This window comes from Pongo pygmaeus, chromosome 14 (genome assembly GCF_028885625.2).
Source record: "Pongo pygmaeus isolate AG05252 chromosome 14, NHGRI_mPonPyg2-v2.0_pri, whole genome shotgun sequence".
In the NCBI taxonomy this organism is placed as follows: domain Eukaryota; kingdom Metazoa; phylum Chordata; class Mammalia; order Primates; family Hominidae; genus Pongo; species Pongo pygmaeus.
The window spans coordinates 44,926,531-44,954,514 of NC_072387.2; positions in this window are offsets into that span (position 1 = coordinate 44,926,531).

Below are 27,984 nucleotides of genomic sequence, written 5' to 3' on the forward strand. Positions count from 1 at the left end.
CCTAATTATTACTTAAATGTGTACATCCTTGAAATATAACTGAAATTGAGATATGGGTTACAAATCCTCTTAACTTTTAATAGCATTTCTTCCTTTCTTTCCTTTTTTTTTTTTTTTGACATGGAGTCTCGCTCTGTCGCCCAGGCTGGAGTGCAGTGGTGCGATCTTGGCTCACTGCAACCTCCGCCTCCTGGGTTCAAGCGATTCTCCTGCCTCAGCCTCCTGAGTAGCTGAGGCTATAGACGCACACCACCACGGCCAGCTAATTTTTGTGTTTTTAGTAGAGACAGGGTTTCATCATGTTGGCCAGGATGGTCTCCATCTCTTGACCTCATGACCTGCCAGCCTCAGCCTCTCAAAGTGCTGGGATTATAGGTGTGAGCCACCGCACCGAGCCAGCATTTCTTTTTTAAGATACAAAAAGGAAATAAAATGAAGCATTCTATATAGTCCTCAAAAGTATTTGTTACATATTATCACCCAGTGAAAAATTGCTTTGATCACTATCATAGTTAGCACGCTTCAATACCACTGAGTCATCACTCATTCACTCTGCTTTTCCTGTTTGAATCATTATCCAGACGACAGGTGAATCAAGCACAAGCACAGATCACTGCCTTCTTAGGTAGTGCATTCTTGGGTGAAATAATTTTTCCTAAGGTTAAATAAAATCTTTCAGACATGAGTGGATTGCAACGAAACCATTCTGCTGTCTGGTATAGACCTGAAGTTAGCACAAATGTTCAGATCCAAATGTTATCTTTTAACTGTTCACAAGCTCTGATGGTCAAGTTCAAGTATTCAGTTTTTAGTTCAGTCAAACAATTCTCTGCTTATTTATGCCAACATAAGTAAGGAGGGCCAGCTCCTCAAATAAACCCATTTTGAGAGCATCTAATTCAGTCTTTAAGAAAAATGATTTTTTCATCTTTAATTATACCTAAAGCAAAAATTTTTCTTGCATTGTCAATGTGTTATGTTCTATAAAAACACTGGGAAGGGCCAGGCACGGTGGCTCATGCCTGTAATCCCAGCACTTTGGGAAGCCGAGGCGGGCGGATCACCTGAGGTTGGGAGTTCGAGACCACCCTGGCCAACATGGTGAAACCTCGTCTCTACTAAAAATACAAAAATTAGGTAGGTATGAGGGGTGGACACCTGTAGTCCCAGACACTTGGGTGGCTGAGGCAGGAGAATCACTTGAACCTGGGAGGCAGAGGTTGCTGTAAGCCGAGATTGTGCCACTGTACTCCAGTCTGGATGACAGAGTGAGACTATCTCAAAAACAAAACAAACAAACAGAAACACTCGTAAATATAAATAAGAAAGACATAGAAAATGATGTAAGGCTATATTACATTTTATAAACAGCATCTTTTAAACTTTCTCTTTTTTGAGTGATCTTTACTTTTTTCCTTTAAGAAACAGTGTTGTTCAAAAGGGAGACTTTCTAGTATAGATAGCATCTATTTAGATATCATTCCTAGCAGCAGCAAGATTTTCTCTGATGATACAGAGCTGTTAGCTAGAGATTGGTGTAGTCACTCATGGACCACTGAGTTTCAGGTGCAGACATTATTATTTCCATTGTACACATTCCACACAGTTAAGATGGATTTGTTTACCCTCAGTTTTCTCCAGAGAGTCTCTAAAAGGTAAAACTGGTAAAAACTAACACAACAGAGATGAGGTAAGCCATTTGAAGAAACAATTCACTCTACCATTTAGGGTTTTTTGGTTGCAAGAAACAGAAACTGACTTTAACTTTAGAAAAATTGTTTGGGAGAATGATGTTGGAGGCTGTCAGCATCAATTGGTGACTATGACATTGGGCTTAGGGAAGGGCAAGGACCAAGGTCATTCCAGAGGCAAGGAAGCTGGAAACACAATCATGTCATAGCAGGGATAGACCAGTCAGTGTGGAATAGAATGAAACTCTGACATTTTTCAGTCTCCCTCTGCTCAAGAGTCAGATTCTTAGAGAAAAGCATCTGCTTGGTGAACTGCTTGGCGAGGGGAGGGTGGAGCCCTTGATTACCTATCTAATGGGGAGGAAGTCTTAGTGAAATTGGATGGTGGGCAGCCAATAGCAGCATCTACCATAGCTGCCCTACAAAATAGTAACCTTATTTATTTATTTTTTGAGACAGTGTCTCACTCTGTCACCCAGGCTGGAGTACAGTGGTGTAATCATAACTTACTGCAGCCTGGACCTCCTGGGCTCAAGCAATCTTCCCACCTTGGCTTCTCTAGTAACTTAGACTATAAGTGTGCACCACCATGCCTGGCTAATTTTTAAAATTTTTTGTGGAGATGGGGTCTCCCTTAGCACTTCATTTAAAAAAAAATAATTTAATATAGAGCCAAGGTCTTGCTATGTTGCCCAGGTTGGTCTTGAACTCCTGGCCTCAAATGAACCTCCCACTCTGGCCCCTCAAAGTGTGGGATTGCAGACGTGAGCCACCATGCCTCACCAATAGTACATTTACTGATCATGAAGACTGGGGAACTGCCCATGTTCAGTAGAGTTAACTAGGTTGAATACCTCGGATTGAAAATATAAAGAAATCGGTAAGAACTTTGTTTTATTCCATCAGTGGACAGCAGTCTGCATGGAACCTCAGAATGGAGTTGGGAGTAAGGCAAAAATTGCTACCTCTGTATTACTGTCCAGAAGGGAACATTCTCAATAAAGAATCCTTCTGGCTAGTGTCTTTGAGCTACAATGCACTACATGGGTTTGTATCTGGCATAGTTGCTGGGGAAAGCATACATGCCAGCTTAGTTGATGCTTTCAACTTGCTTAACATTTGTAATATTCCCTGCCAATATTTAAATCAGAAATAATCAAATTTGGGGTTTTAAATTAGTGTTATATGAGTTTGTATGAAGCCTTATATGAAGCAATTCCTGACCTGGTCTGTAAATTCTAGAAGGCTAAAAAACTGAATTCTTGAGTCTACAGAGCTAAGAAAGAAATCTGGGGTTGTAGTGACTCCACCGACTTACTGTCTGCATTGTGATCCTTCTTAAGAACACTATGTCTCCATCTGTGCCATCCCTTCTTTTAAAGCTCAATACAATATGTCAGGGAATAAATGAAAAAATAAAATTAGAAAGAACTTTTTAAAAAGGTACAAGTATATGTAGGCAAGGGGCAGACTGATCAGGAGAAAGGTATGAAAGAACTGTATTGATGTAAGCCAAAATACACACAGGACACTGTAGCAGATGATAGTTATAATGAACAGTGGATTATTTATTGTAGAGAGGAATAGTATTAAATAGATGTTATAGATGTTAATTTACAACCCCAACTAAAAGAGGTAGTGGGTACAAAAATTATATCCATGGCAAGAAGGAATTCTTTGGTATAACCCTATAATATAGGAACTCAAGAAAATGTGAGCACCTTTTTACTGCTGAAGTGAACTCTAATTTGTAGTCTAAACCTCCAGCACCTGGGTGCTTTCACCAATCTGTCTTTCTCGGTATAAATGGTGGGATAAGGACTTTGGGAATTTTTTTCTTAATTACAGAGTTACTTATATAACAGTTACATAAAGGGTATGTAGACTGACTTTTCATTTTGCCCACACATAAAAGATAGTTTTTTAAATTGGTACTAGAAATGATACTGTGTGTTTCCATGATCATACAAAATTGACTAAAGGTCAGCAGTTCATGTAATCTTACCAAAATATACAAGGTCCTTTAAAAGTAGGGAATGGTATTGATATCTTGTGCCTTCTCAAACTTAAAAAAAACCTCTTGCCTAGTGTAATTCATTGTAAATAGTCTGATTAACTTATTTTGTAAAAAGGAAAATAATTATAAAAATATTATTCAGTAATGCAGAAATATTTGTAGCCCATTTCTCAACTTTTAGCTTTATAACTGCTCAGAAACCTTTGAAGGACTTCCCTCTTTGGGTTTAAGATGGGTTGACTTATGACTTCTGAATTGCATTAGTAGATTAGTTACTACTTATGAACCAAAGAATATTGGTCAACATTTTCCACAATGCAGTGCATTTGTATATGTTTGTGATTTATGTTAGAAAAATCAGAGCCTCCACTTGAACTTGGCATGAGTCATAGTCACTAGTCATAAATGGCTGATGAATCCCACCTCAATCTGGAAAGTGGCAGACACTAGCCAGCTGGAGATCACCTGGACCGAATGAGGAGGGAACATAAAAGCCAAGCCATGCCAGCCCCTCCCCTTCGGTCAGTGCAGTGGAAGGAGCACAAGAACAGCTGGGAGCATGAAGTATGGAGGCAGATCCATCCAGATTTGAATCCTGGCTCTGTTTCCTACTAACCGTCTGAACTTGGACTAATTACCTAGCCTCTCTTAGCCTTATCTGTAAAGAAAGAATAAAATGATCTATTTCATAGATTTACTGTGAGGATTAATGAGTAATAAACATATAAAGTGCTTAGCACAGTACCTGATACAGAGCAAACCTCCAGTGAAATCTATCTCTAAAAAATTACAAAACCAAAATATGCAAATTCAATCAGACACTATTTCATACCTATTAGAATGGCTATTGTTTTAAAAATAGGGAGGGCAGGCATGGTGGCTCACGCCTGTAATCCCAGCACTTTGGGAGGCCAAGGTAGGTGGATCACTTGAGGCCAGGAGTTAGAGACCAGTCTGGCCAACATGGTGAAACCCTGTCTCTACTAAATACACAAAACTTAGCCAGGTGTGGTGGCATGCACTTGTAATCCCAGCTACTTGGGAAGCTGAAGCACGAGAATCGCTTGAACCTGGGAGGAGGAGGTTGCAGTGAGCCGAGATCACACCACTGCACTCCAGCCTGTGTGACAAACAGACTTTTGTCTCAAAAAAAAAAAAAAAAAATAGGGAAAACAACAAATATTAGTGAGGATGTGGAGAAATTGGAACACTTGTGCATTGGTGGTGGGAATGTAAAATGTTGCAGCTTCTGTGAAAAAGTCTGGTGGTTCCTTAAAAACTTAAATAAACAATTAAATTACATATGATCCAGCAATTCCACTCCTAGGAATACACACAAAAGAATTGAAAGAAGGAGCATAATACTTTTCCACCAATGTCATAGCAGCATTATTCACAGTAACCAAAATATGGAAACAACCCAAGTGTCCATCAATAGATAAATTAGATAAAAAATATTGGAATATAATCCAATGGAATAGTAGCCAGCCATAAAAAGAAATGAAAGTCTGATACATGCTACAGTGTTCATGCTACATATGAAAACATTATGCTAAGTGAAATAAGTCAGCTACAAAAGGATAAATATTGTGTGATTCCACTTATATGGGATACTGAGAATCGGCAAATTCATAGACAGAAAGTAGAATAGAGCTTGCCAGGAGCTGGAGGTAAGGGGAAAAGGGAAGTTATTGCTTAATGAATACAGAGTTTCTGTGTGTTATGAAAAAGTTCTGGAAATCACTAGTCTACTCTCTACTTCTAGGAGATGAACTTTTCTAGATTCCACATGTGAGATCATGCACTATATGTCTTTCTGTGTTTTTGCATATTTCACTTAGCATGTCCTTTAGGTTCATCTATGTTATGGAACATCACACTGTACCCCATAAATACATAGAGTTATATATCAATTAAAAACAAAATAAAGCATAAAAAATGTTTTTTCAAAATTCTGGAAATGCATAGTGGTGATGGTGTACAACACTGTGAATATACTTAATGTCACTGAATTGTATACTTAAAATAGTTAAAATAATAAATTTTATGTTATGTGTATTTTCCCATGATAAAAAACATTTGCAAGGCAAGGCACGGTGGCTCATGCCTGTAATCCCAGCACTTTGGAAGGCCGAGGCGGGTGGATCACGAGGTCAGGAGATCAAGACCACAGTGAAACACCGTCTCTACTAAAAATACAAAAATTAGCCAGGCGTGGTGGCGGACACCTGTAGTCCCAGCTACTCGGGAGGCTGAGGCAGGAGAATGCTGTGAACCCGGGAGGCAGAGCTTGCAGTGAGCCAAGATCATGCCACTGCACTCCAGCCTGGGCAACAGAGAGAGACACCATCTCAAAAAAAAAAAAAAAAAATTTGCAAAACAAGACCAACCTTGACTATATCCGCCTGTGGACCAGCTTGCCATTTCCACACCTAAAATATCCTTTCTGATATTTCTTCTTTGCCAATTTCCCTGCCTCTCTCTTGAACTCTACATGCCCAATCCTGACCATGCATGTGCCAGAATCACACTTAAGCCCATAACCACCTGGCCAGTCAGGCTCCCTCACTCTTCACCTGCATTCTCCTTGCTCCCCAGGAGTTCCCCTTGCCTGATGCTTCCACCCTCCTTTTATGTCCCTAACTGTCCCTCTGCCTGTGATGAGGGCATTGTCTAGCATGCTCTACTCTCACCCTCTGGCTTAGGTCCCCTTCCTGTAGGGGCTTTGCTGCCTTGTTTGTCAACACCTGCATTGAGTGATGGTGTGTGTGATGCACCTTCTCTGCCTGTTACCATCCCTAGGTGCCCAGCACACACATATCACATCACAACAGTGGAAGTCAGGCTGAAGGCACTGTTGAAATCACATTCTCTTCTTTTCAATAGATTCCAACTTTCATGAAAAAAAATGATACTTAAATTTGGGAGGAAGTGATAAATTTACCATATTCTTCATCTGTAGCAAATGCTAATAAAAAATTGCAACACATTTGTGGTGAAGAATACTGCATGATGTATACTGGTTGGAGATAACTATGTCCTGGTGACATGTCTCTATTTTGGGGATAGAAACTGTTGGGTCCATGTGCTCTGCCCACTCCCTCCAATACAAGTGAGTCTGCAAAGCAGCCCCCAAAATAATTAGTTGTTACAAAACATATCAAACCATAATATGATTCTTCATTACTAAAGAACAACAAACTGTAATAGGCTCCACTGGAGAAGGCATTACCTTCAGGGGAAAATCTTTTAATATAATAAATGCATTTGCTTGGTAATGTGTCCTGTACACCCTGACATCTCAAATATTCATTTAGCATAGTAGTGATTCCACTAAGAACAAATAAGCCTAGTGCTATTTAGACATGTCAGCTATCAGAAAAATATTCAGGGAAACAAATTCCTTTTTTTTTTTTTTTTGAGACGGAGTCTCGCTTTGTTGCCCAGGCTGGAGTGCAGTGGTGCGATCTCGGCTCACTGCAAGCTCCGCCTCCTGGGTTCAAGCCATTCTTCTTCTGCCTCAGCCTCCTGAGTAGCTGGGACTACAGGCGCCTGCCACCACACCTGGCTAATTTTTTGTATTTTTATTAGAGATGGGGTTTCACTGTGTTAGCCAGGATGGTCTTGATCTCCTGACCTCGTGATCCGCCTGCCTCGGCCTCCCAAAGTGCTGGGTTTAGCAAATTCTTTTATGCATGCACGTGTGAACCCAAAAGCATCTGAAATAAGTCTCAATCAAATTAGAAAGTTTATTTTGCCAAGGTTAAGGACATACCCATGACATAGCCTCGGGATGACATGTGCCCACAGTGGTTGGGGTACAACTTGCTTTTGTGCTATTTGGGGAGACAATACCACATCAATACATGTAAGATTTACATTGGTTTGATCTGGAAGGGTGGTCAAAGTGGGAGCTTCTAGGTCATAGGTAGATTTAAAACTTTTCTGATTAACAATTGGTTGAAAGAGTTATTATCAATAGAAAGGAATGTCTGAGTGATGATAAGGGGTTGTGGAAACCAAGGTTTTATCATGTGGACGAAGCCTCTATGTGGCAGGCTTCAGAGAGAACAGATTATAAATGTTTCTTATCAAGCTTAAGGTCTGTGTTGATGTTAATGCTGGTTGGCTTTTCCTGAATTCCAAAAAGGAGTAAGTTATAACCCCCTTCCGCATCATGGTCTGAACTAGTTTTTCAGGTTAACTTTGGAATGCCCTTGCCCGAGAAGAGGGGTACATTCAGATGGTTGGGGGGGCTTAGAATTTTATTTTTTGGTTCACACATGCATTCCACAAATATTAACAATATTAACAAGTATTGAGTACTATGTGTCGAGCATTGTTCTAGGTACTAGGGTTACAGTGTTAAAGAAATGTGGGTGGTTATTAGGTTTTTTCTTTCCTTTGTATTCTTTAAGCTTATATTTGTTTTTTTTATCTGAAGTATTATTGACCCAAGGCCCTCTTAAACTCTAATTTTCAAGTTTTTCAAGGGTGGCCAACAAGGCCATACACTATAGGGATCCATATCCTATCATTTGTCCAGACAGTCCTACTTCTCTTTCTTAGGAAGTTTCTCTGACTCTTTGATACAGTATTCCACATCTACCTCAAACAATGTGCATAGATAAAACTTTGTAGAAAAAAATAATCTTTATTAAACTGTAATACAATTTGTCTATCCAAAATAGAATTGACTGCTCTTCTTTTCTCTTTATGAAGCTTTATCAGGAAACCTAACTAATCACTAGAATTCTGAAATTTGAATACGTATAATCTGTTAACTTTGGCTTATGTGAATTATAGGGCATTAGGGAAATTAGCTTTACAATCTTACTTGCAGAAGAAAATTCAATTTTCTTTCAGTCTCAGCTGTATCCATTGGAAATTGGCTATAGGGATTTCAACAAAAGGGAAATCTATGATTATTGCATTAGGATTTATTAGAGGCAAAAAATGAGCCTATTAGTTAGGAACTACAATATAAGTTGTATTTTGGCTGTTTATACTATAAAGCAGCTGTGGAAAACAAGACTATCCCTGGTCCCTGGTAGAAACAGGATTTTAGAATAGCAAGATAGTTTCAGAGTCCATTGCATCCATCTCATTTGAAGTCTCCAAAATTTTTTTCTTTTAAATGAAATCCTAGCCATCCTTAAATACAAGAATGCTAATTGCTTAAGGAGTAATTAAAAATTTGTCCAAGCACAATGAGGTTGACTATATAGGCAACTAAAAAACTAGACATTTGTTTTTGTAGCTGTGAATTTGGAAAGAAAATTTCTAATCCATATGCTTTTGCAGACTTCTTGCCTTATCTTTATAAAAGGCCTGGGATTCGCTGTAAGACCTACCTCATGATGTGAAGATTTTGGAAGCTTTCAGCAAGAAAATAAAACAAGCTCTGTGGGTGCTCAATAGCAGCACATCAACCCTACTCAGGCAATGAAAATACTGAATAGGAGCATTTCCTGGGCACATTAGTTATCCTTTGACCACTATAACAAATGACCACAAATTTAGTAGCTTAAAACAGCACACATTTATTCTCTTCATGGTTCTGGAGTTCCAAAGCCCAAGATAGGTCTTTCAGGGCTCTAACATCAAGGCATCCATAGGGCTGGTTCCTTCTGCATCCCCTGGGAAGAATCTGCTCCTTGCTACTTCCAGCTTTAGAGGCTGGCCACGTTCCTTGGCCCATCACCACTTCCTCCCATCACTTCAATCTCTTGCTTTGATACTCAACATTTCCTATTGTTCTTTCTTGTAAGGTTATTCCTGTGATTACATTGAGCCCACCCATATAGCATCCCCAACTCAAGATCCTTAATTAATCACATCATCCAAGTCCTTTAACATGTAAGGTAACATTCCTTACAGGTACCAGGGATTAGCGTGGGCACTTTTGGGGTGCCATTATTCAGCCTACCACACTAGACAATTTCAAGCCAGTCACTTAACTATTGCAAACCTCTCAAATGAAGAAAAAAAAATGAAAGAAGAGGACATTTTGTATAACTCTGGCTGGATGATACAACATTAGTAGTTAATGCCACCTAGTTCTGTGGATCCATGAAAACATTACCCCAATCATAAGAATCTGCATCACTCCTTACACCAGTCTGTTCTCTCCCGAATGTAAACTCAGGAAGGCAGACCACCCCACTTATAAGTAGTTGTTGAATAAAGTCAAGCAGCAAAAGCAATTGTTGCTACATACTGTTGCATCCCCTCCTCTTATTTTGTGGATTAAATACATCAACAATATCTTTCTGGTATATTCTTTGGCACAATATTTCATTAACACGCAATTATAGTTTGTTCCATATTTAGGGCCACATACCTGACCTACCAATCCAAACTGTCATTGTGTAATTCTTCCTAAATATCCTGGCATCCCTCTTTATTCAAGAAACCATAAAGCACAACACAAAGTAAGCCATAACCGGCTACCATTATTAATCTTTACTATACAGCTTTGCTCTTTGACCTCTGCCTATTTTGATCTGCAATTAACCCATACAAGGCCTGAGAAGGGTTGAGAGACAGATCCTCAGGCTGTCCAGCCTCCACCCCATCTCTGCCCTTATAGTTTTTTTCTATGTTCTATTCTAGAAGATTTATAGTATTAGCTCCCATATTTGGATCTGTGACTCATTTTGAGATTGGTTTTGTTTGTGACATAAGGTGAGGGTCAATATTTTTTCCATGTGGGTATCCAATTATCGCAGAACCATTTGTTGACATGCCTGTGCTTTTCCAATTGAATGTCTTAGTAGCTTCATGGAAAAACAATCGAACATAAATGTAAGGGTTGATTTCTGGACTCTCAGTTCCACTTCATTGATTTATGTGTTTATCCTTAAACCATGATTTTTCTTTTCTTTTTCTTTTTTTGAGACTGAGTCTCACTCTGTCACCCAGGCTGGAGTACAGTGGCACAATCTCAGCCCACTGCAACCTCTACCTCCTGGGTTCAAGCAATTCTTCTGCCTCATCCTCCTGAATAGCTGGGATTACAGGTGCCTGCCACCATGCCCAGCTAATTTTTATATTTTTAGTAGACATGGGGTTTCACCATGTTGGCCAGGCTGGCCTCGAACCCCTGACCTCAGGTGATCCACCTGCCTCAGCTTCCCAAAGTGCTGGGATTACAGGCGTGAATCACTGCACCCTGCCTTTACACCACAATTTTTGATTTAAGCTTTTTATTATTTCATTCTTTCTGCTTGCTTTTGTTTTAATTTGGTTTTATTTTCCTAGTTTTAGTTTAAGTAGAGGCTTAGGCTGTTGTATTTGAGATCTTTCACCTTTTGTGATATAGTTATTTAAGGCTATAAATTTACCTTTAAGCACAGCTTTAGCCAAATCGTATACATTTTGGAATTTGGTATTTTTGTTTTAATTCAGCCAAAATATTTTCTAATTTCCTTTGTGATTTCTTCTTTGACCCATGGATTATTTAGGAAATGTGTTTGTTATATAGATAAATTACATGTCATGGGAGTTTTGTGTACAAATTTTGTCACCCAGGTAATAAGCATAGTACACAATAGGTAGTTTTTTGATGCTCACCCTCCTCCACCCTCCAACCGCAAATAGGTCCCAGTGTCTATTGTTCCCTTCTTTGTGTCCATGTGTACTTAATGTATAGCTCACACATATAAGTGAGAACATGTGGTGTTTGTTTTTCTGTTCCTGTGTTTATTCACTTAGGATAATGGCCTCTAGCTCCATCCATGTTGTTGCAAAGGATATGATTTCATTCTTTTTTATGACTATGTAGTATTCCATGGTGTATTTGTACCACCTTTTCTTTATCCAGTCTACTGCTGATGGCATCTAGGTTGATTCTGTGTCTTTGCTATTGTGAATAGTGCTGTGATAAACATATATGTGTGTGTGTATTTATGGTAGAATAATTTATATTCCTTTGGGTATATACCCAATAATAGAATTGCTGGGTAAAATGGTAGTTCTAAGTTCTTTGAGAAGTCACCAAACTGCTTTCCGCAGTGGCTGAACTAATTTACATTCCCACTAGCAGTGTATAAGCATTTCTTTTTCTCTGCAACCTCACTAGCATCTGCTATTTTTGGACTTTTTAATAATAGCCACTCTGACTGATGTAAGATGGTCTCATTGTGGTTTTGATTTGCATTTCTTTAATGCTTATTAGTGATGTTGAACATTTTTTCATATGCTTGTTGGCCTCGTGTAAGTGTTCTTTTGAAAAGTGTCTGTTAATATCCTTTGCCCACTTTTAAATGGGGTTGTTTTTTGCTTGTTAATTTGTTTAAGTTCCTTATAGATTCTGGATATTAGACCTTTGTCAGGTGTGTTTGCAAATATTTTCTCCCATTCTGCAGGCTGTCTGTTTACCCTATTGATAGCTTCTTTGCTGTGCGGAAGCTCCTTAGTTTAATTAGGTCCCATTTATTGATTTTTGTTTTTATTGCAATTGCTTTTGACATCTTCGTCATGAAATTTTTGCCAGGGCCTATGTCTAGAATGATGTTTCTTAGGGTTTTTTTCAGAGTTTTTATAGTTTCAGATTTTACATTTAAGACTTTAATCCATCTTGAGTTGATTTTTGTATATGGTGTCAGAAAGGAGTCCAGTTTCAATCTTCTGTATATGGCTATCCGGATGATGTGTATGATAAGTACCTGGAGAGCTAGCACCTTTGGCTACTCTTTTTTTTTTTTTTTCTGTCTATGTAAGTAGTAAAATGAATCTGGAAGTGACTTGTTGTGTCTACCAGCCAAATCAGTCAAGCCTTGGCATTGGCACTGGCCTTAGCTTGCTTTGCTGTTTGTATGTGACACACCTGTGTGAGGCCTTTTATGCAACAAGGGATATGTCGATAGCTAAGACCTCCCTGGTCCCTTCCAAGCATCCACGAGGTCTCTTGCAGTGCAGAGCCTTCCAGGCCATCAGGGATATATGGAGACTTTTCAAGTCCTACTGTGGTTGTCTCATGCCCTGGATCTCTCTGTTAAATTTCTGGCTGCAAGCCTGCTGATCTGCTATTTGCCCCCACCAGGATGGCAACCTGAGGCTAGCTGCAAGTAAGCCTTATTCACTGTTTTGCTTCCAAGCTCACTAAAGTTTCCAACAATGCCCAAGGGCATGGGGATTTTCTGTGCTCTGCTTCACATAAAGTCAGCCCTCTTTGGCAAAGTGTATTTTCACAGCCTGCCCTATCCTGGTAACGTTAAGGGCTGATGGAGCTGGGGTACAGGGCAGATGGGATGAGAGCAGTCCTGGGCTGAAATGCTATAGACTCTCACTGTTCAGCAGTTTTTCTTAAATAAATGATTCTCAATTTTTATGTGCTTTTGGTTAATTCCCAGTACCCTGAAATGATTCTATTGAAAAATTTGTTCAGTTGTATTTGTTATCATTTGAGGAAGTTATTTGTTGAGCTCCTCGTTTCTCCAGTCTGGAAGATTTACCTCTTTAATACCATTTATTTTGTCTGATAATTGTATCATACATATATCATTGAATGTTGACATATGTATAATATGTAAAATGTATACTTTTCTTTTCTTTCTTTCTTTTTTTTTTTGAGACGTTGTTTTGCTTCTGTTGCCCAGGCTGGAGTGCAATGGCACCATCTCGGCTCACCTCCACCCCCACCTCTCGGGTTCAAGCAATTTTCCTGCCTCAGCCTCCTGAGTAGCTGGGATTACAGGAATGCGCCACCACACCCAGCTAATTTTGTATTTTTAGTAGAGATGGGGTTTCTCCGTTTTGGTCAGGCTGGTCTCGAACTCCTGACCTCTGCCTGCCAAAGTGCTGGGATTACAGGCGTGAGCCACCGTGCCCAGCCCAAAAATATATACTTTTCAAAGTCAGAACTGATTTTCCTGTTTTTCTCAAAGCCTAAAATATCATTTATTATGGATTCTCAAATAATTTTCCATGGAAAACTCAGAATAATTTTGATAAGCATTTCATAGAAAAAATTATGATTAAATGTGTTTCGGAAATAAAGTTAAGTAGGTTTCTTTGCTGCAAGAATTAAGAGAACTTTGAAAGGCTTATAAGTGATCTGAGTGTTTAAGAAAAGAGGTATGATACATTTCTTAACTATGGAATCTGCCTTGTGAGAGTCTCAGGAGGCACCCTTAGGAAATAGGGTAGACAATAAACGCGTACTGGGTAATAACTCTATTGCCCTCTAGTGATAATTTGCTTGACTTCAGCCCTTCCTTGATTTCTTTGCAGAACTATTTTAATAGCCTTTTTGCAGTTTCCTCTTCCTTCAGCTCTATTCAAGCCATCCTTCCTGGTGACTTTATTTATGTTCTTCAAATACAGATATGGTAATTTCTTCTCTGCTCAAAGGATTTTTCTTTTCTTTTCTTTTTTTTTTTTTTTTTTGGAGACAGGGTCTTGCTCTGTCACCCAGGCTAGAGGGCAGTGGTACAATCATGGCTCACTGGAGCCTCCACCTCCTAGGCTCAAGCAATCCTCTCACCTCAGCCTCCTGAGTAGCTGGGACAACAGGCATGCACCACCATGCCTGGCTAACTTTGTATTTTTTGTAGAGACAGGGTTTTGCCAGGTTGCCCAGGCTGGTCTCAAACTCCTGAGCTCAAGCGATCCCTAACACCCCTCGGCCTCCCGAAGTGTTGGAATTACAGGCATGGGCTACTGTGCCTAGCCTCAAAACTTTTACGGTCCCATCATAATAAAAGACTCAGTTATCTCAAGAAGGAAAATGACAAGTATTGCTTGAATAGCAGTTCTTTCCTAGCTGGATAGTCTCCCGAAACTCTCATTAGTCATTACCAAGGATGGAGTGTCTATGTTTGATCTTAAAGAGAGAGGCTTGCACCTCTTTGCTCACAATGCCAGGACAAGCTGCACAGAGAGTGGAGTTCAATAAATGTTTGGAGTTGCATGGAATTTCATGCCACTCATGATGATACCATCTCTGACTTCCCTACAACCAGGCCCTGTCCCATGAGGGAGAAAAGGTATCAGGAGCAAGTGAGAAATCACTGGGGTTATAAGATGTTATGGGAGCAGGAAAAATCCTCTACCTTCTACTTAAACCTTAACATGATCATATGTCCTAGAATAATGCTATTGCATTTCACCATTGCAATATGTCAATAGTTGTAAAATCAGCAGCAGTTGATCCAGTTTGGAAATATGAGGGTGGATGTAACACAGTGGAATAAAGAGACATGTAGGTAAGGCAGAGAGTGTTGGAAATGGTGTGTGGGTTGGGAAAGGAATTAAAGGACAGTGAAGTACCGACCAACTACGCAGCTGGTATTTGCTAATTAATACTAAAGCTGTGAAATAAGAAAGAAAGAAATGTGATAGTATGTTGGCGATTATTTTGGGATGAAAAACTTTTTAATACAATTTTTTATCTTAAGCATTGGTTTTTACAGAATATCATACTCATTAACAACTTTAAAAAGTGACAAGATTAATGTACCATCTGAAGCTGATAATTAACTGGTATCATAAAGGTCTTGTAATATAACTAAGGAGAATTGTTGAGATTTAGCCATTGAAATGTAATTACACACAAAGGTTGCAGCTTCTTTGGGGAGGATGACTGTTGGGGTTTGAAATGCCTTGAATTATTTTAAAAATCTACTTTTTGATACAAAGTGACAAATTTGAGGATATTTAAAAGTAAATGCTAAAATTTTTGAAATATGGGCCAATGGAAATTTTAAAACTGCTTCATGAACATTTTATTAAAATCTGCAGGAGGCTACTATACAGTATCCCAGACCATGAATAATAAACAGAAATTGTCAAGATCACTGTGATTCTGACTTATTTTAAAGCCATCAGATCCAAAGCCCATAGATCTAAAATATGCACCTGTAAAATTCTCCCAGTGAGTTATAAAATGTAGTCTTTGATTGGTTGGGTAAAAGGCAATTAACTATTTAACCAAGCAAAATTTGAATACAGTGCTTCAGGAATAGAAGTTCAGAGACCTACCACTGAATGCTTTTCTTCATGCTGCAGAGTTGGATATAGCCTAGAGGCTCTCATAGTAGGATGGTTTATTCTTAGGACATTTAGATAATAACACCATTGCCAAGGAGAAGCTTGCTGGCAGGTAAGCATCATCTTGGATGAAATCACAAGGTGAGATTTGGTTCTCAGCTTTGTTAGACTCAGGAAAATAAACATTTCAAGTTCATTTGAAGTTAATGAAATCCTGAGGGGGAGGCCAGGCTCACACATGTAATCCTAGCACTTTGGGAGGCCAAGGCAGGAGGATCGCCTGAACCCAGGAGTTCAAGACCAGCCTGGGCAACATAGCTAGACCATCTCTTCAAAAAAAATATTAGCATCGTGAGTGGCATGAAATTAGCATGTGGTGTCATGTGCCTGTAGTCCCAGCTACTCAGGAGGCTGAGGCCAAAGGATCGTTTGAGCCCAAGACATCAAGGCTACAGTGAGCAGCCTGGGGTGATAGTGCAAGATCCCATTCATCTCCAAAAAAAAAAAGAAGGAAAAAAAGAAATCCTGGGGAGTCAATTTATTCAAACCAAAAGGGAGGCTAATTCATAAACCTGAAGACCAAGTTTTTAATTTATAATGGGAGTGCTGACAGGATAACGTGAGACCTACCATTTATCATTTGCTCAGGGCATGCTTTCCTGGAATCCTCTCAGAAGACTGAATCAGAGGCTGAGCATAAAGGTAGAATAAAGGGAGTAAGATGCTGATCAGTGACTAATGTTCTTCACAACTCTGGAAACACAAATTCAAGTACTGAATCCTCTTTTGTTTTCTTAGATAGTTGAAGGATCTGTTTGGTCTCCTTCATATATCCATTAAATTTCTTTATTAAGATTGTTTGATTAAAAAAAGTGTTTAAATTATTTTGAGATTGGTTGATCTCATCAGAATTTTGGGAATTTTCTACATTTTCCATGTTATGTGGTCAGATTTTCTGGCCTTATCCCCCAAATCTGAGATGCTTTCTTGTATGATTCAATATTTTTGCTATATATCTTAATTTTAAATTGCTAATCCAGTCTCACGGCTCACCTACCACATAATGGCAGGTGATAGATAGAAAAGTCAAATCTAATGATGTAACTTCCCAGCTTAAAAACCTTCCAATGATTTCCTGTCCATGTACTACAGCCTAAACTTTTTAGCATGGAAAACCAAATGCCTTATGAGCTGACCCCTGTCTTCTCTCCAGCCATCTCTTTAGCTGTGGCCCCAGTTCCTCTGTTCTCATGCTAAGGCCATGTGAAACTTTCTTGAGATTCCTCTCACATCACATGATTTCACATTCAGCCTCCACACGTACATGTATCCCTCTGCCTGGAATGCCCTTGATTTCCCTTGCAGGCCTTGAAGTACCTTTTCTATTGAAGTCTTTTTCAATATCATCATCCCACAAATAAGTGAGAACATGAGACATTTGTCTTTTCATGCCTGACTTATTTCACTTACCATAATGATCTCCAGTTCCATCCACGTTGTTGCAAATGCAGAATCTCATTCTTCTCTTTATAGCTGAATAGTACTCCTTTGTGTATATATACCACATTTTCTTTATCCATTCATCTGTTGATGGACACTTAGGTTGCTTCCAAATCCTGGCTATTGTGAACAGTGCTGGAACAAATGTGGGAATGGAGGTATGTCTTCAATATACTGATTTCCTTTCTTTTGAGTATATACCCAGCAGTGGAATTGCTGGATCATATGGTAGCTCAATTTTTAGTTTTTTTGCAGAACCTCCAAACTGTTCTCCATAGTAGTTGTACTAATTTACATTACTACCAACAGTGGTCAAGGGTTCCCTTTTTTCCACATCCTCAGCAGCATTTGTTATTGCCTGTCTTTTGGATATAAGCCATTTTAACTGGGGTGAGAAGATATCTCATTGTAGTTTGATTTGCATTTCTCTGGTGAGCAATGAAGTTGAGCACCTTTTCATATGCCTGTTTTCCATTTGTATGCCTCCTTTTGAGAAATGTCTATTCAAATATTTTGCCCATTTTTTGATCAGATTGTTAGATTTTTTTTTCTTACAGAGTTGTTTGAGCTCCTTATGTGTTCTGGTTTTTAATCCCTTGTTAGATGGTAGTTTGCAGATATTTTCTTCCATTCTGTGGGTTGCCTCTTCACTTTGTTGATTGTATCCTTTGCTGCACAGAAGCTTTTTCACTTGATATGATTCCATTTGTCCAGTTTTGCTTTGTTTTTTGTTTGTTTGTTTTTTGTCTGTGCCAGTCTGGTATTGCTCAAGAAAGCTTTGCCTCAACAAATGTCCTGGAGATTTTCCTCAATGTGCTCTTGTACTAGTTTTCTAGTTTGAGGGGTCTTATATTTAAGTCTTTAATCCATTTTGATTTGATTTTTCTATATGGCCAGAGATAGTGGTCTAGTTTCACTCTTTTGCATGTGGATATCCAGTTTTCCCAGTACCATTTATTGAAGGGACCGTCTTTTCTCCAGTATATGTTCTTGACACCTTGTCAAAAATTACTTCACTGTAGGTGTATGGATTTGTTTCCAGGTTCTCTATTCTGTTTAATTGGTCCATGTATCTGTTTTTATGCCAGTACCATACTGTTTTGGTTACTAAAGCTCTGTGGTATAACTTGAAGCCAGGTAATGTGATTCCTCTAGTTTTTTTTTTTTTGGCTTAGGATAGCTTTGGTTATTATGGGTCTTTGGGGGTTCCATATACATTTTGGGATTGTTCTTTCTATCTCTGTAAAGAAAGTCATTGGTATTTTGATAGGGATTGCATTGAATCTGTAGATTGCTTTGGGTAGTATGGACATTTTACCAATATTGATTCTTACAATCCATGAACCTGGAATATTTTTACATTTTTTGGTGTCCTCTTCAATTTCTTTCATCAGTGTTTTATAGTTTTCATTATTGAGATCTTTCACCCCTTCATTAAGTTTATTCTTAGTTATTAAATTTTATGTGTAGCTACTGTAAATGAGATTACTTTTTAATTTCTTTTTCACATGGTTCACTGTTAGCATATAGAAATGCTACTGATTTTCATATGTTGATTTTGTATCCTGCAACTTTACTGAATTTGTTTATCACTTGTCACAGTTTTTTTGGTGCAGTCTTTAGGATTTTTTCAAATAAGATCATATCATCTGCAAACAAGGATAATTTGACTTCTTCCATTCCAACTTGAATGCCCTTTATTTCTTTCTCTTGTCTGATTTTTCTAGCCATACTTCCTGTACTATATTGAATAACAGTGGTGGAAGTAGGCATTCTTGTTATGTTCCAGATCTTAGAGGAAAGGCTTTCAGCTTTTCCCCTTTCAGTATGATACTAGCTGTGGGTCTGTCATATATGGCTTTTATTATGTTGAGGTATATTCCTTATATCCCCAGTTTTTTGAGGGTTTTTAATCATGAAGGGATGTTGAATTTTATCAAAAGCTTTTTCAATATCAATTGAAATGATCATATGGTTTTTATCCTTTATTCTGTTGATATGATGTATCACGTTGATTGATTTGAGTATGTTGAACCATCCTTGCATCCCAGAGACAAATCCCACTTGGTCATGATGAATGATCTTTCTAATGCACTGTTGAATTACGTTTGCTAGTATTTTGTTGAGGATTTTTTTTCATCAATATTAATCGGAGATATTGACTTGTATTTTTCTTTTTTTGAGGCATCTTTGTCTGGTTTTAGTATCAGGGTTTTTGTCATTTATTCTGTTGATATAATGTATCACAATGATTGATTTGAGCATGTCGAACTATCCTTGCGTCCCAGGGATGAATCCCACTTGGTCATGGTGAATGATCTTTCTAATGTATTGTTGAATTAGATTTGCTAGTATTTTGTTAAGGATTTTTGCACCAATATTCATCAGAGATATTGGCCTGTAGTTTTTCTTTTTTGATGTGTCTTTTCCTGGTTTTGGCATCAGGGTAATACTGGCCTTGTAGAAAGAGTTTGACAGTATTTCCTTCTCTTGTGTTTTTCAAAATAGTTTGAGTAGGATTAGTATTAGTTCTTCTTTAAATGTTTGGTAGAATTTGGCAGTGAAGCCATCAGGTCCTGGGCTTTTCTTTACTGGGAGACTTTTTATTATGGCTTCAAGCTCGTTACTTATTCTTGATCTGTTCAGGTTTTATATTTATTCCTGGTTCAATCTTGGTAGGTTGTATGTGTCTAGAAATTTGTCAGTTTCTTCCAGATATTCCAATTTATTGGCATATAGTTGCCCATAGTAGCCACTAATGATCCTTTGAATTTCTACAGTATCAGTTGTAATGTCTTTTTTTCCATCTCTGATTTTATTTATTTGGATCTTCTCTCTCTATTTTTCTTAGTCTGGTTAAAGGTTTGTAAATTTTGTTTAACTTTTCAAAAAAACAACTTTTTGTTTCATTGATCTTTTGTATTTTTTCATTTCAATTTCATTTATTTCTGCTGGGATATTTATTATTTATTTTCTTTTATTAATTTGGGATTTAGTTTTCTCTTGCTTTTCTAATTCTTTAAGGTGCATTGTTAGATTGTTTGAAGTTTTTCCTCTTTTTTGATACAAGCACTTAGAGCTATAAACTTCCCTCTGAGTACTGCTTGGCATGTAGTGTTTCCACTATCATTTGTTTCAAGAAATTTTTCAGTTTCCTTCTTAATTTCCTCATTGACTCACTAGTCATTCAGGAGCATATTTTTTAATTTCCATGTGTCTGTATAGTTTCCCAAATTCCCCTTGTGATTGATTTCTAGTTTATTTCATTGTAGTCAGAGAAGATGCTTGATACTATTTCAATATTTTTAAATGTTTTGAGACCTGTTTTGTTACCTAACATATGGCTTATCCTTAGGAATGATCTATATGCTGTGGAAAAGAATATGTATTCTGCAGCTCTTGTATGTAATGTTCTGTAAATATCTGTTAGATCCAATTGGTTTATAGTGCAGATTAAGCCCAATGTTTCTTTGTTGATTTTCTGTCTGGAAGATCTGTCCAATGCTGAAAGTCAGGGGTTGAAATCTCCAGTTATTATTGTATTGGGGGGCTATCTCTCTCTTTAGCTATAATAATATTTGTTCTACATATTTAGGTGCTATCTATTTATATATCTGGGTGTTATATATATTTAAAATTGTTATATCCTTTTGCTAAATTGACCCCTTTATCATTTATAGTGACTTTCTTTGTCTCTTCTTATAGTTTCTGTCTTGAAATCTGTTTTGTCTGTTATAAGCATAGCAACTCTTGCTCTTTTTTTGGTTTCCATTGACATGGAATATCTTTTTCCATCCCCTTATTTTCAGTCTGTGTGTGTCTTTATAGGTGAAGTGTGTTTCTTGTAGGCAAAAGATCAATGGGTCTTGTTGTTTCATCTATTCAGCCAGTTTATGTCTTTTGATTGGAGAGTTAGGTCCATTGATATTCAATGTTATTATTGATAAGTAAGGACTTATTCCTGCCATTTTTGTTATTCGTTTTTTGGGTGTTTTGTGGCCTTCTTTTCCTTCTTTCTTTCCTTCCTGTCTTCCCCTATGAAGGTGATTTTCTCTGGTGTTATGAGTTTCTTGCTTTTTATTTTTTGCATATCCATTGTATGATTTTTGGTTTGAGGTTACCATGAGGCTTTCAAATACTACCTTATAACTCATTATTTTGACTTGATAACAACTTAACACTATTTGCATACACAAAGAAGAAAAAAGGAAACTAAAAAAACTGTATACTTTACTTTTGTCCTCCTGATTTTTAACTTTTTGTTGTTTCTATTTATATCTTATTGTACTGATATGTCTTGAAAAGCTGTGGTCATTATTTTTGATTGGTTCATCATTTAGTCTTTTTACTTAAGATAAGAGCAGTTTACACACCACAGTTACAGTGTTATAATATTCTGTGTTGGAAGGGGAACATCACACACCGGGGCTTGTTGTGGGGTGGGGGGAGTGGGGAGGAATAGTATTAGGAGATATACCTAGTGTTAAATGACGAGTTAATGGGTGCAGCACACCAACATGGCACATGTATACATATGTAACAAACCTGCACGTTGTGCACATGTACCCTATAATAAAAGAATAAAAAAAAAAAAAAAAATTCTGTGCTTTTGTGTGTACTTACTATTACCAGTGATTACACCTTCAAGTGATTATTTATTGCTCACTAATATCCTTTTCTTTCTGATTGAAGTACTTCATTTAGCATTTATTGTAGGACAGGTCTGGTATTGATGAAATCCCTCAACTTTTGTTTGCTTTGTCAGGGAAAGTCTTTATTTATCCTTCATGTTTGAAGTATATTTTCTCCAGATACACTATTCTAGGGTAAAAGTTTTTTTTTTTCCTTTAGCACTTTAAATATGTCATGCCACTCTCTCTTGGTCTGTAAGGTTTCCAATGAAAAGTCTGCTGCCAGATGTATTGGAGTTTCATTGTGTGTTATTTGTGTTTCTTTCTCTTACTGCTTTTAGGATTCTTTCTTTATTCTTGAACTTTGGGAGTTTGACTAGTAAATGCCTTGAGGTAGTCTTCTTTGGGTTAAATCTGCTTGGTGTTCTATAACCTTCTTGTACTTGGATATTGATATATTTCTGTAGGTTTGGGAAGTTCTCTGTTGTTATCCCTTTGAGTAAACGTTCTACCTCTTTGTCTACTACCTCTTTAAGCCACAAAAGGGCAAATCTAAGAGTTACTGGCCTTAAAGAGGCCTATAGGCATGCTTCATTGTTTTTTATTTTTTCTTTTGTCCTCTCTGACCGTGTATTTTCAAATAGCCTGCCTTCAAGCTCACTAATTCTTTATTCTGTTTGATCCATTCTGCTATTTAAGGGTTCTGATACATCCTTCAGTATGCCAATTGCATTTTTCAGCTCCAGAATTTCTGTTTGATTGTTCTTAATTATTTCAATCTCTTTGTTAAATTTATCTGATGGAATTCTGAATTCTTTCTTCGTGTTATCCTGAATTTCTTTGAGTTTCCTCAAAATAGCTATTTTGAATTATCTGTCTGAAAGGTCACATATCTCTGTTTCTCCAGGATTGGTCTCTGGTATCCTATTTAGCTCATTTGGTGAAGTCATGTTTTCCTGGATGGTGTTGATGCTAGTAGATGTTCTTTGGTGTCTGGACATTGAAGAGTTAGGTATTTATTGTAGTCTTCAGTGTCTAGGCTTATTTGTAGCCATCATTTTGGGAAGGCTTTCCAGATATTTGAAAGGACCTGGGTGTTGTGATCTAAGGTGTATCTACTTTAGGGGGCTCCCCAAGCCCAGTAACAATGTGGTTCTTATAGACTCATAGAGGTACCACCTTGATGGTCTTGGACAAGATCCAGGATAATTCTTGGGATTACCAGGCAGAGACTCTTGTTCTCGTTCCTTACTTTCTCCCAAACAAACAGAGTTTCTCTCTCTGTCTCTGTTCTGAGCCACCTAAAGCTGGGGGTGGAGTGACACAAGCACCCCTGTGGCCACCCCCACTATGACTGCACTGGGTCAGACCTGAAGCTGGGTCTTACCCAAGGGCTGCTGTAACGACTCCCTGGCTACTGCCTATGTTCACTGGAGGCTCTGGGGCTCTACAATCAGCAGGTAACAAAGCCAGCGGCCTTTGCCCTTCCCTTCAGGGCAGTGAGGTCTCTCGGCCCCATGTGGGTCCAGCGGTATCATCCAGGAGTCAGGGATTAGAGTCAAAAACCTTAGAAGTCTACTTGCTGCAGTATTGTGTTGTGGTTGAGCTGGCACTCAAACCACAAGATATAGTCCTTCCCACTCTTCCTTCCCTTTTTCCAAAGGCAGTGTAGCCCCACTCAGTAGCCACTACCACCACAGGCCATGAGGAGTACTGTTAGACTACCAGCCAATGTTTCCATAAAGCCCAAGGGCTTTTAAGTCAGCTTGTGGTGAATGCTGCCTGGCCTGGGACTCACCCTTCAGGGCAGTGGGCTACCCTTTTGCCCAGGGCAGGTCCAGAAGTACCTTCCAAGAATCAAGTCCTGGAATTGGGGACCCCAAGAGGCCACTCGGTCTCTTCCCTGCTGTGACCATGGTGGTGCCTGAAGCCACTAAGTCTCAGAGGTTCACTCAAGGCTCTTGATGTAGTATCTGGGTATTGTTGCTGGTTATTCAGGGACCAACGACTCTTCAGCTAGCAGGTGATGAATGCTGCCAGGACTGGCTCCTTTCCTTCAAGACAACAAGTTCCTTTCAGGCCCAAGTTGTGACTAGAAATGTTGTCTGGGAACTAGGGCCTGGAACGAGGGCCTCACGACTCTGTCTGGTGCCCTATCCTGCAGTGGCTCAGCTGGTATCCAAGATGTAAGACAAAGTCCACCCCACTTTTCCCTCTCCTCTCCTCAAGCAAAGAAAGTGGTCTCTTTTGGAGCTGCAAGCTGTGCAGCCTAGGGTGAGGGGAAGGGTGATGCGAGCACTCCCTTGGTTGCCCCAGCTGTTGTAGTACATTTCTTTTTATTCATCCTACTTGGAATTTGTTGTGCTTCCTGAATCTCAAGAACGGATGCCTTTAATCCATCCTGGAAATTCACATAACATAAAATTCACTATTGTAAATTAATTCAGTGGCTTAACTCTTATATTCTGAAATATTGTCTCTTCCCTATTCTATTCATGCTCTCTTTCAGGAACTCCAAGTTATATTAGATTTTCTTATTCTATCCTCAATGATTCTTAATCTCTCTTTCATGGTTTCTGTCTTTTTGCCTGTTTGTGCTATAATATGTATAATTTCTTCAGTTCTGTCTTTAAGTTCAATAAATTGCACTTCAACTGTGTCTATTCTGTTGTTTAGCCAATCTATTGAATTGCTTTCAGTGATAATATTTTAATTTTTAAAAGTTACACATTTGATTCTTTTCTGAAACCTTCTGGTCATTGCCTATGCTCTCTTCATATTTTTGATACCTTTGGAGGAACCATGTTGAAATGGACACCTGGCTTCTTTAACATTTATTTTCTATTATCTATTTGAAAATTTCAAATCTGAAATCTTTTGGTGTCTTAACCAGGTACTCCAAGATACTACCAATCAAATACACTTTTAAATGTTTAGGGTTTCCTGGATGCTGCAGGTAGAGTAATTTGAACCATAAATCGAAGTGATAGGGGGTTATTATTAAAGATCCTGGTCAGGCGCAGTGGCTCACACCTGTAATCCCAACACTTTGGGAGGCCAAGGTGGGTGGATCACCTGAGGTCAGGAGTTTGAGACCAGCCTGGCCAACATAGAGAAACCTTGTCTCTACTAAAAATACAAAAATTAGCCAGGCGCGGGGCGCATGCCTGTAATCCCAGCTACTCAGGGGGCTGAGGCAGGAGAATTGCTTGAACCCAGGAGGTGGAAGTTGCAGTGAGCAGAGATTGTACCACTGCACTCCAGCCTGGGCAACAGAGTAAGACTCTGTCCCTAAATAAATAAATAAGTAAAGATTCTCAGGTGAGAGTTTTCAGTTTTTATTTTTCTTTTCTACCCAGAGCAAAAGAGTATAGTCCTTCGAGTGTACTAATGTTTGTTGAGGCCTGGAATCTAACTCAGCTTTGTTCAGGCCAAAGGTCTTTCCTTTTTGCTCCAGAACAGTCATTAAAATTCAAGGCTCTTTTTACTGTATTTGAGGTGTTTTTGTGTAGGAATAGTTTTTCACTGCGTGCCATATCACTAAAAGGAACTAAAGTCTTTGACGGTGGAATAACTCCTGGACAATTTTATATTAAATATACAAATATATCAGGAGTTGTGATTTTAAAACCACATGAAGTCAGGTTGTATTTTCTTGGCACTTTTGGGTAAAGAACAAAAATAAAAACAATTTCATGTATGATAAAAGTAATTGGGAAGAGGTGTATTTTAGGATAATATGGATATGATAGCAATAAGAAAAATCATACAGTTTTATCCTTACTAATAAATATCATTGCTTAAAGTGTTTGGTTAGCACCCTAAAAAATTTATCTTCTTGTATATTGTTAAAGGAAGTTGGCTCTGATGCATGAGTACGAACATCTATTAACATAATGAAATTAGTCCACAGCAGAACTGTTAGTTTAAGCCATGTTTGGCCAACACATATCTTCCTTGAAAAAGAATTAGACTAAAAGAGCTGATTATTCCTTAAAAGCCATTTAGCACAACCCACATCTCATACCTTAATTTGTAATGTTTCATACAAATTCAGTTCTTTTCAGTAGTTTGGTGAATGGTATGTCACTTTTTAGATGGCAGCACTTATTTTTGAAGATTGCTATTAAGTGGAAGAAAACTGGCTACTTTCTATGTAAATATTTTGTTAAATATTTATAGCTGTCTCTAGGAGTTCTCCGTCAGTTTCCATGACAGAGTCTAGCAGTAGATGTACCCAAAAAAATCTCCCGGGAATATCTTGTTTAGACTTATTTTGGGGAACCACTAACTCATCCTTATGGGTCCAGAGGGAAGCTACGGGCAGAGTCCCATGAGCCAGCTTCTGCACTTAAGAGTATGTAGAACTCCTGGGGGAGTGGAGGGGGATCCTAATATCAGGGAGAAAAGCTCTGCTTATCTGTAAACATGAAAAGTGAAACAAATGTTGACTTTCAGGGTGCTTAGTGATAAATCAGTTCAGAAGAAGAAGAAGGAGGAGAAGGAGGGGAAGGGGAAGGGGAAGAAGAAGAGGAAGAAGAGGAAGAAGAAGAAGAAGAACAAGAAGAACAAGAAGAACAAGAAGAACAAGAAGAACAAGAACAAGAAGAATTATTAAAGAAACAAAGCTCTAGGTTTTGCTGATCAAATACCTTGAGGTCAGCGGAGGCTTCAGAGCTAGACTAGCTCTTTAATCCCGTCTTCATGTAAGATCCCTAGGTATTCTCGTACCCTTGTATGATCCCTGATACACACTTAAAATGACTTTTGTGAAATTTATCTGGTATCTAAGTGTTTGGTTTCAGGAGAGTTTAAAAACAAAACAAAAACCAAAACGTGAATGCCCTATTGCCAGAGGCAGACTATCTTAGCCGTCTTGTATCCCTTACTCTGAATATTTAGTAGGTAACCATGATGTTTTTTGTTAAATTCAATAACAAGCACATTAATCTAATCATTGTTAAAAACAAAAGTGAGAGAAATACTATCAGCTTATTTTTGAGCAGTGGTTTATCCCAAATACATGTGTTTTATCAGCTACCCTTTCTGTTTATAATCTAGCTTTGTAATTCCAGAAGACCACATAATTAAGAGAAATAATAATCAAAACAGCACCAAATACCCTTTTTATTTTCTTTCCAAAGCAAATTTAGATAATATATTACTTTTTGTAACTTGGTACCTTTTCCAGAATGCTTTTCTTTGCCCCAGCAGCAAATAACAACAAAATCCCTGAAGCCTCCAAATATTTGAAACTATTTTTCTTGGAGTTTCCATGATATCTCCTTAATGTAAGTGGATCTGAAAAGCCTTTGCAGATAAATGTGTGAAAACAAATTTTATATCACTTCTAAAATCTGGCAAGGGAAATTATCTCTAAAGACATTCATCTCATTGACTTTGCAGTTTTATTAAACTTTAATCACCATTTAAATATTTTCATTATTGAAGAGTGCATGTTCCCATAAGGTAAAGATTCAGTTACCCAGAGCTTGAAGGATAAATATATAATTTCCACAAAGGTCTTATAATCCTTAGACACAGTTGAGTAACAATGCAGAATTAAATAGTGCTATCAGCACTGAATCTATCAGTGATACCAACAAGAGTCAAAGTGGGTGACATATTTCAACAAATGGTATCAGCAGAATATCATAAGATTCAGGATAGCTCAGAAGACTAAGCTTCATATCTAATTAATCCTGAAACATTATTTAATTGCCCAAATTAAATAATACTAATTCATGTTCCTAATTTCATAGGGGAAGGAGACCAATTCTAAAGAGATCTTAGTCTGGCCTTTTACAAAGTCATCCTCATTCAAGACAGTTATTCAATTTCAATTTAATTCTTCATTTCAAAGAGGAATAACTATGTCTACTTATTTTGAATAATAAGTTATTGTATAATGTGTTCTAAGTGAAAATTAATTAGTAAGTCACCAGTCACATTTAGTGAAAATAGAAAACATACTTCCCTTTGTTTTCAGAAGTAAGTAATTGCTTTTGTCAGTCCAGAGAAAGCTGTTGACCATCTGCTATTCCTAATACTTTGAACTCTGTGGAGAAAGTGTCAGAAGTAGAATAATAGTGCATTTATGATTGTTCTAGGAAACAAGAAACCAAGAATTGGACAAATTGTCTGGGTGCGG